The sequence below is a fragment of the Triticum dicoccoides genome, chromosome 4A, assembly GCF_002162155.2.
Source record: "Triticum dicoccoides isolate Atlit2015 ecotype Zavitan chromosome 4A, WEW_v2.0, whole genome shotgun sequence".
Classification (NCBI taxonomy): domain Eukaryota; kingdom Viridiplantae; phylum Streptophyta; class Magnoliopsida; order Poales; family Poaceae; genus Triticum; species Triticum dicoccoides.
Window position 1 is genome coordinate 540098138 of NC_041386.1, and position 10223 is coordinate 540108360.

The 10223-nt window shown below is 45.8% G+C and overlaps 1 long non-coding RNA gene across 1 annotated transcript; it reads left to right on the forward strand.

Moving 5' to 3' along the window:
* The first annotated feature begins 6137 nt into the window (after positions 1–6137).
* On the forward strand, positions 6138–8608 carry LOC119289091. Its single transcript, XR_005141423.1, has 3 exons — positions 6138–6457; positions 7738–7873; positions 8551–8608. It is a non-coding gene; the product is annotated as an uncharacterized LOC119289091 (long non-coding RNA).
* Positions 8609–10223: the final 1615 nt, after the last annotated feature.

A 10223-nucleotide genomic window follows, 5' to 3' on the forward strand; every position in this document is an offset into this window, starting at 1 on the left:
AAACAGCAAGGTTAACTTGTTTTGTCATGCATGAAACCATTACATATGGATAGATTGAATTTTTCTGATCATTTTTCATATATAAATCTTTGCATTTGGAGCTATGGTTGATTTTCTATGATTTTTAGAAGTTTTGACTATTTTCTGGAATTTCCTATTAAAGAATAAATCCAGTAATTGAATTAATGCGTCAGCATGACATAGGTGTGACATCAGCGGGTCAACTAGGTCGGCCAGATCAAACCTGACTGGTGGGCCCTCTCTGTCAGTGTCACAACTAATTAACAGAATTACATTAGTGCTACTTGACTCTCAGTGGGGCCTGGGCCCACATGTCAGTGGCTAAACTAAATTAAATTAGTTAAAACTAATCTTAAACTGATTAGCAGACCGGCCCCACCTGTCATAGACTCAGGGGGGTCTACCTGGGCCCACACGGGGATCAAACAGGGTCAACTCGTCGGCGGCTCGACGCCGACGACGACAGACGCGGTGGAGGGGCTCGGGTTTGCGTCTCCGACGACCAAATCGACGGCGGAGAGCAGCTACATGACGCGGGGAGCGAGCCGCGTCGTTTGGTGGAGAAAGTGGAGCTCGGGGAGGCCGGGAACGACGCCGGCGACGACCTTGGCGGTCGCCGGAGTTCGAGCGAGGATGAAAACGAAGCTACGGGGCACGGCGAGGCGCGGGGAGTGGTGCGTTAGGCTCCTGGGAACGCGTGGAAGACGAAGGCATGCTTGGTGGCGTCCCAACGTGGCTGTGGCCACGACGGCGATGTGCGGTGGCAGCGGCGAGCTTCGGCTTCCATGGCAGAGGTGGTTAGAGGACGCGGACGAGCGCGGGGAGAGGGGGAAACAGTGGCGGAGCTCACAGCGGTTGCAGGGGAGCGAACGGCGAGCTCGGGGAAGGGCTGGAGCGAGCGGGGCGGCGAAGGGGATCTCCGGTGCCCGGAGTTGAGGACGGGCTCGGTGCAGCGTCTCCGGGGCGAGCGAGCGCTCGGGGCTCGGCCTACTTGATGTAGTCGACGACGGAGGAGCTTCCTGGCATGACGGGGCAACGAATGGACGGCGGTGGCTGCGGTGAAGCTTGTCGGCGGCGACGGCTGCGCTCGGCAGGAAGATGCGGAGAGAGCCAGAGAGAGAGAGAGAGGCCACAGGGAGAGTGGGAAGAAAGTGAGGGAGACGTGGGGGTCGGCGTGGCACTCGTGGACGCCTCCAGGGCGTGGGCGGAAGCAGGAGGTGGCCGGGGGCGCCGGCCACGCGCTCCTCGTCCTCCTGGCGAGAGGAGGGGGACGACTGGCAAGCGCCAGTCGACTGGGCCGAGCCAGGTGGGCTGGTGGGCTGCGCCTGGTAAGTTTCTCTCTCTTCTTTTTTCTGTTTTTCTGATTTATTTATTATTTCTGTAACTTCAGGGCTTTATTAAAAATATCAGGGCATTACCATAAATCATAAAACTAATCATGGCCACTGCTTAGAATATATCTAACAGCAAACATTTTAGTTTATGATTATTTGAGCATTTAAAATATTTTATAGCATTTAAATGCCCAAATGCAAATACCATAAGGATTAATCCAATGACCTTTGATGTCCTAGAAAAATGTGCACCATTTTTGTCAAAGGTTTTAACCCAAAACAAAAAGGGTGGGCTTTTTAGAAGGGCATTTCAGGTTCATTGGTAAAGTTTTTAGTGAACCCTAGTTGTTCCAGGGGGGTGCTGGGGGTTCTGTCATCCCCATTTCAAATTTAAAAGGAATTTAAACATGATGCACACTCTAATACTTGAACTAACTAGGGTGTGACAGTAGCCGAGAGCGTAGGTGGTGTAGCCATAGTCGAGGTAGCCGTGCGAAGAACGCCGTGGTTGGTGTCGAGTCGGGGGTCACCGGTGTCAAGGTAGTCACCGTGAAGCCGCGGAAGAAGAGCAGCGCGGCAGCGGCCTAAGGAGGAGGCGGCGGCTAGAGAAGGAGCGCGCTGGCGGTGCTCGAAGTAGGCGATAATGAAGCCGACAGCATGGCAAAGACCGGCACGAACGGTGACGTTCCCGCGCCAAGGGAGGCGGCGCGGCGCATATCACGTGGAAGTCAACGCGCGTGGCCGACGGTGGACCGCGGGCCGTAGCGTTACGGCCTGAAGGGGCGACGCAACGTCGGTGGGCTGGTCGGGGCGACGGCAGGGAAGACCTCAGGGCGGTTACAGGGATCACGTGCCACGTTCGCTACGGCCTGACGGGGCGACGCAGCGGCAGCACGAGGGTCGGTGCAGCCTCGGGGACGGCCTCGAGCAGACGACCTCGGTGCGGCGGTTGACCGCGGGCCGCGGCACTATGGCCCGAAGGGACGATGCAGCAGCAGCACGCGATATGGTGCAACCACGGGAACAGCCTCAGGGTGGCGACGGGGACCACGTGCCACGACGCTACGATCCGAAGAGGCGACACAGCGGCAGTGCGGATCAGTGCAGCCACGGGAAGAACCATGAGGCGACGACGCTGCGGCCTGAAGGGGCGATGCAGCGGTAGTCTATTGCTTGATCAGTGAAGAGCGCGCTGTATTCGAGAACAGGAGCGACGACGGCCGCGCTGTATACTGGATGCGGCGGTGATGTAAAGCAAATCCAGCTCTCAAAGTCCAACACGTCCGCGTCCAGGATGGTGCATCGGTGCATATAGCTATAGGACGAAGGCACGAAGCAACATGGCGAGATGCACCAGCTTAAGCGGCCGGCCACACAAGCGCAAGAAATCAGGGACGCCAGTGTGGGGTGCCATGGCCATGCGGCGTGGCACAACCAAGCATTGTAGGGCCGCGCACTTGTGGCGCGCTGATTCATGCATGAAGCCGGGGTGCCGCAGCCGATCTGGACGGAGGAGAGTTGTGGAGGCCACAATCTAATATGAGCAGAGACGCGCGGTGAGACGACGGCGGACGGGCGACTCAATTCGATCTTAGATCAGATTAGAGAACCAGAAAAGAAAACTGATCAATTAATCAGTGAGAGAAAAAAATCTCATCAATCGATCGGGTAAAAGATTCTCTAGGGCAGCCGATCAACACGATCGGCAAACGAACCCTAGGTACGGGCGGCGCGTCCCCCGGCGGCGGTCATGGAGGCCGACCGCCCCGGGGGCCGCGCGCGGGTGCGGAAGCGGCGGCGGCTAGGGTTTAGGATCGACTTGCGATAGATACCATGTTAGAAGGGAGAGAGGGGATTGGTGGAATAGTCGTTGTTATTGCTTGAGCCTCATGAGCATATATATAGAAGTACAAAGTTGTCTTGGAGTACAAAGCAAGGTGGAATAAGTCCTACGCTATCCTATGTTTCCATAATAACAATGATACTCAACATCTGTAAACCGACGGGCGTCGACCTATGTATATAAAGGGGAGACCCGGCGGCGGTTTAGGGACAACACACAACAACTCGAGAGCCAGGCAAAGCAGATTCGCTCCCTGGTCATCGAAACCCTAGTAATTCCATCACAACTGGAGTGGGCTTTTACCTTCATTGTAAGGGGCCAAACCAGTATAAACTCTTGCGTCTCTTGTCCTCTTTAAACCCCTTTAAGCTAACCCGTAGCGATGACTCCACGACTAAGTCCTTTCACGAGGACATCTGCCGTGACAAAACCACGACACCCACTGTTCGACCATCTTCGCATATGGGGAAATGAGTTGTCCGTGAATATCAATCAAATCAAGAAAGTCAGAACGATTGTTAGGATAAAGAAATTAGTGACAAAAAAACAAAATCTTTGTCTGCACAATGAAGAAGACATCAGGTCACTACAAGATGGTACTAACTATTATACCTTGCCTTTTTATATTCCTTTGCCCCATTTCCAATATAGAGAAGATATTTATGCACATCCTTATTTTCAGGCCTTTCCAAAGTAGTTCACTGATGATTACCTCTCAACCCACCTCTATGGTCAGGAGGCGAGGAAGGTTTTCATACAACACCCACGGTTCAATTTGAAGTGTTCCTGAAGAGGACAAAGGCCGGATGGTCAATCATTCACATGCACTGGCCTAAAGTTGCAAAGACCTTCAACATGATTGAAGGCTCAATATTCGCCTTCCGCTTCAGCAGTTTTCCAGATGAGATGCATCTATCTATATACCGTCTATGATGCTAATTTTGAAAGGTTCTACATGTTTCATGTGAAACTTGGTGTTGGTCCAGTTGTGTAATGGGGTAGCTGAGTGCTGAAGCTATATCATGTTGTACTCCGGTGTATTTCAATTATGAAATTCTGCTTCCTTAATATGGAAATGACATATATTATGTGCTTAATATGAATGTCAATTAGATTAATAAATGGATTATTAATAATAGGGCAATTAGCCTAATAATGGCGAATTAGCCTGCTAATTGGGTTTTGCTATAGTAAACGGTTGTAAAAAAATACCATGGGCGATGACCTCAGGCAACACACAGAGTTTCTAGGAATAAACCGTGTTGGACCAGTGAACAATCACACACGACTTTCTCTTGAAAACTGTTTGCGTTAGGCCACCTTGCGTAAATGTTTACCACATAAAAACTATGTGTGATGGATAGCCTTTGCCACGCAGTTTCTTCTACGGACCGTGTGTGATACATTCAATAACGGGAAAAACTGTGTGTGACGTACCTGTGAACGAAAATATTTTCCTTGGAGCGACTGTGTGGGATGTACATACGAACGGAAACATTTAGCGGGGACTGACTGTGTGGGATGTACTTGCGACCGGAAACAATTTCACCGTATAATTGTATTTTTTTATCTCTACTGTACGTATTTTTGTATTTGAGCGCTCGTCGGTCGCACACGGCCTCATTTTGCCGAGCGTGTGTGTGACAGGAGGGCATATCTCCGACGGTTTTTGGGTCGTGTGGGAAGGAACCCCCTATCGCCCACACGCACTTGGCGACGGTTCCAAATGCCATCACGGAAAGGGGTTAAAAACCGTTTGTTTAGGACCGAAAAGTACCAGTGTCAATAGGAGGTGGGTCATCAAGCACATTTTCAAGCCTAGAAAAATTATCAGATACGTGGTTCTCGGCTCCTTTTCTATCAATGATATGTAAATCAAATTCTTGTAACAAGAGAACCCAACGAATAAGTCTAGGTTTAGCATCTTTCTTTTCCATAAGATATTAATAGCAACATGGTTTGTGTGAACAATTACTTTGGAATCACCAATATAAGGTCTAAATTTATCACAAGCAAACACCACCGCTAAGAATTCTTTTTCAGTAGTAGCGCAATTTCTTTGAGCATTGTCTAGAGTTTTACTAGCATAATGGATAACAATCAATTTCTTATCAACTCTTTGTCCTAGAATAGCACCAACAACATAATCACTAGCATCACACATAATTTCAAAAGGCAAGTTCCAATCAGGTGGTTGAACAATACGTGCAGATATTAAGGCTTTCTTGATTGTTTCAAAGGCTTCTAAACAATCATCATCAAAAACAAAAGGAACATCCTTTTGCAAAAGACTAGTGAGAGACCTAGAAATTTTAGAGAAGTCTTTAATAAACCTCCTATAGAAACCAACATGACCTAGGAAACTATGAATACCTTTGATGTCCTTAGGACATGGCATTTTCTCAATTGCATCAACTTTAGCTTGGTCCACTTCAATACCTCTTTCAAAAAATTTATGACCCAATACAATGCCTTCATTAACCATAAAGTGGCACTTCTCCGAATTCAAGACAAGATTTGTTTGTTCAAATCTCTGCAAAACTCGCTCAAGGTTGCTTAAACAATCATCAAAAGACTTCCCATAAACAGAAAATTCATCCATGAAAACCTCAACAATTTTTTCACAAAAGTCAGAGAATATAGCCATCATGCATCTTTGAAAAGGTAGCAGGTGCACACTACAAGGATACCCCTTATAAAGCAACACACATTCTACAACATTTTGGCTGTACGTTGTAAAATTCACAATAGATACACATATTAAAGGTTGCAGATAAGCGTTGCAGATTTGCAGCTGTTGACCTTATCGCTGGACATACGCAAAAAATAAAAATATAAAAATAAAAAAACAGAGAGAGGGACGCGAGAGAAACAGAGCCCCCGATGCCCCTAATCGCCCCTCGTCTCTCCCAAATCGCCGCTACCAACCACAGCGTCACCCTCCTCCTCCCACCTCGCCGCTGGCCCTCCCCTCCCCTCCTCCCACATCACAGCTCGGGCAGCTACTGGATCCGCCATATCCCCCATCCACCCATCCCTCTCACATCCCATGTCCTCTCTTGACATAGCTCCTCGTTGCGCCACCTCCGGCGGCTGATTCAGGCGACATCCAGCGAATCCCGCCATCGTGAAGCACAGCCCGAGGTCCCCTTACACAGCGGCGCGCTCCCATGCGGCTTGATCCGGCGCTCGCGGCCACCAAAGCTCACCCGCGACCTTCCCCTGATGGCTATGTGGCCATGTGGTCCTCCTCTCGCCGGTGAGTTAATCCCCTCCCCTGGCTTCGTCCTGTCTCTCTTCCCCTTTCTCTAACCCCTATTCTTATCTTCTACTCTAGACGTCTAGGTATGCACCCCCGATTCTATTGCAGCTACGCACTGTCAAAAAAGGTTGGCCCTTGTGCAATTCATTGACGAACACTGATAGTTCTACAGACTGACTTCTGATCTCCGTTGATTTACATTCATGCACTGATTGCTAACTCTATTAAATTAGTACAGTAATTATTAGATATCAATGGAGCATCAATTTTTTTATATCTTATACGCTGCTAACTCATCAATCATTCATAGATGAGTCGGTAATCCTTTTAAATTGTTTTGATGTAGAGAAACACTAGTTCATATATGTGACCACATATTAAATAGTCTATTGCAAGAGTTATAATATTTAAGGCCGGATCCCGTCTTTATAGGTTTTTTGTTATAACATTGTCATACAATATTATAACTCTAGGTTATAATATTTAAAACTGAATAATCCGCGATGCTGCCGCTGGTTGTGGATACAGTAGTTTATATAACTTGAGACGGACAGCGCCCAGTGGCTGCTCTGGCACAGTGCTAAACTAATGGAGAATTGCGAATAAGACCACTTAACAAAGAAGAAGGCAATGGAATCATTAACCAAGAGCGGCGATTTCCCTTGGACAGTTGGTCTCTGAATTTCATGCAGGCCACCAAGACATCTGGTTAACCTGACAGCAGCCAGCATTACCAGCATGCTCGCTGATGCCAATGGAAGCAGACGTGCCTCGTCCGATTCTTACACCAATAAACAACGAGAAAATAAGGTCCATTTGCTTCTTGCACAACGAATTAGAAATGAAAAAAATGCACGTTGTATGACATGGAAGCGAGTACGGATTGGATCATTAGGCTCCAAGCTAAGCTAACTGCTACCCTGTTGGTGTTGCTTTTCTACCAGCTACCAGCACAGCACTAACTAACAGCAGGCCGCAGAGCACCAGCCAGCTATCTTGGTTGTCATGGGCACCACTGCTGCTCTCGTAGGCCTCGACTAGCCCACAGTCACAAAGGTCCCGCTCTTTCATACGTACGGAGTACCTGCCACTGCCAGTGCCACATCTGAAATTTTCTGCATATGTTTTGGGAGTACTCGTCACTATATAACAAGAGTTGGCTGTGACAGTGCAGAGCTGGTGCTGCAGCAGCCAGCGGCGCGAATCAACCTAGAGTTATAATATTGTATGGCAGTTTTAATGAGTAACTAATCAAAGTTTTTTCTTTGCAATTTCAGACTTTTTAGGAGTCTGATGGTCAGGTTATTTAGGTGGAGGTAGTAGCTTGCTAATGGTGGCTTTCACGTCCAGCTCAAATACTAGAGGATGTGGACCTGTTGGGGCAAGCACGTACACCTTTGTTTTAGTGGGCAGGTGAATTAATAATGCGCATGGTTTCTTCTATGATGTTGCTTTGATGTTGTTCATATGATTCAGAACAATGCTAAATACTTCTCTCCACGCCGGTTAATATACTGATTGTTGTATGCTCTTACTATTCACCATAAGATAGTAAAAATCTTCTTTTTTGAGATTTAGTACACATTTTTCTTTGTTGTTTGGTTATGTGATTGTCCCCTCATAGCATGCAGTTATTATATATACACTTGGGTCAAGTCATTGCAGAGGATTCATCTATACCAAGTACTCCCTCCGTAAACAAATATAAGAGCGTTTAGATCACTAGTGATCTAAACGCTCTTATATTTCGTTACGGTGCGAGTACTTATCTACTAATCTACTAGTGATCTAAACGCTCTTATATTTCTTTACAGTGAGAGTAGTAGTGATCTAAACGCTCTTATATTTCTTTACGGTGCGAGTACTTATCTACTAATCTAAAAAAAGCTACTTATCTACTACCGCTGAAACTGAATCCCAATACCCCACTTAGATGCAACCTACACCTGAGCTTTACGCATGTTCATGTGCAAACATTGAGATACTAAAGCTTGCAGCAAGCACACGCACATATACACAGGTAGCGGCTCACTGTTAGTAATCATGTTTATCATCCGTTAAGTAGAGGCTCATTGTTTGTTTGTGCGCAGGTTTCCAAAGGGAGAAATACTCAATGCCATTCGGTGGTTTTCAATGTGCCATTCTCTACATTCATAGTACGTCACTGCGTTTTACCTTCAACTAAGACTATTTCCGTTGTGGTGATTATTTATTTATTCCTTTTTTGCTTACATTATCTCTAACCATTTTTCAGCCTCCTTTTCTGCTCTTATTCAACTATTTATGTACTCCTATCTCGCCAATGGTGTACCTATTGTTGTGTGTAATTTAATGTGAGGTGTCGCACTCATCTGTTCAGGCACTATCGAGATTGAGGCGAACATCATAGATGGCTGGAGCTGCGAGTAGATTTGTCCAAGATACGACAGTGTTCGTAGTCATGGTTCTGGTAACTGTCCACAATCTCCATATCTTAACTGTTTGTGAAGATGGAAATGCAAGTAATGTTCTCCTTAGATGCTCTTGTCTTTTTGATTCGTACATTGCTGAACTGACCACTGATCTCTCACCACTTTGATTCATAAATTGCTGAATTATCCACATGAACTCTTGCTGTTACAATTCATAAATTGCTGAATTTCTCATTATTTCGATTGCACTGTTCCATATGAGCAGTGTCTATTGTGCTTTTAACCCGTTAACTAAGTAAGTACTCTGTTATTAGTCGCTTGCCTTTAGGCCTCAATCACAACTATTTATTTTTCTTCGAGTCTGTTTATGTTTGTTTTGTGACCTGAAGTAGTATATTGAGTTGTAAGGGAATAATTTCAGGTTACAACTTTTCTTTGTAATAGTCGTCATCTAGCCGGACAACCAATGTTTCGGAAGTAATGACCCTTTGTAAGAAGTAATATTTCTTATTTGCTGGGCAACCCGTCACTATTTACATCATGTCAACGTATTGTGTATTAACAGTTCATTTTGTTATTTTATTTGTAGATTTAAAAGATATATGGACGCTTATATGGGTGCCTGGCAGGTATACTGCAATGATGATGATGATGTTCTGGTTCACGATGATGACGATGATGGCTGTTTCTAGTTTTAGTTATGATGGCTGTTTTCAGTTTTAGTTAAGTTGTAGGGATGCTATTCCTGTTGGATGATGTTCCTTGGTTAAGTTTTAGTGAAGTTGTAGGGATGTTGATGGATGCTTTCACATTTGGAAGTTATTCCTCCTGTAATATTAACAATTGTAATCCCACAGTTTTTTTCAATATATGATTTCTTCCTCTCGTGCGTATATTTTTTCTTCTGACTTGGTATACATACTTATCACCATTACGTGGAGCATTCCTTATTTTAATTGCTGGCAATATATAAAATATTATTCACATTTTATATGTAAAACACCTGAAGTGTTGCAAATTATATGTTGCCAAGCAATGAGATTTGAGTTCCTATACATTAACCACCAACGTATATGGGTGTTGTAAAAGTTGGTTTTATATGTTGTAGTCTTGCAATGGTTCCTTTTACTAACGGAAGTATAACCGTTGCATTATGCGCTAGCAACACTGGATAAGGCAACGCATCCCAAACCGTTGGTAAAGACCCTTGCAACACATATATGGACTTTTAGATACGGAAAAATGCGTTGCTATAGGTGGGGTCCTATTGTAGTGGCATTACATAAACCAAAAGGCATACGTCTATAAGCATAGGTTCCAAATGGACAAGTAAAAGTGGTCTTTTCTTGATC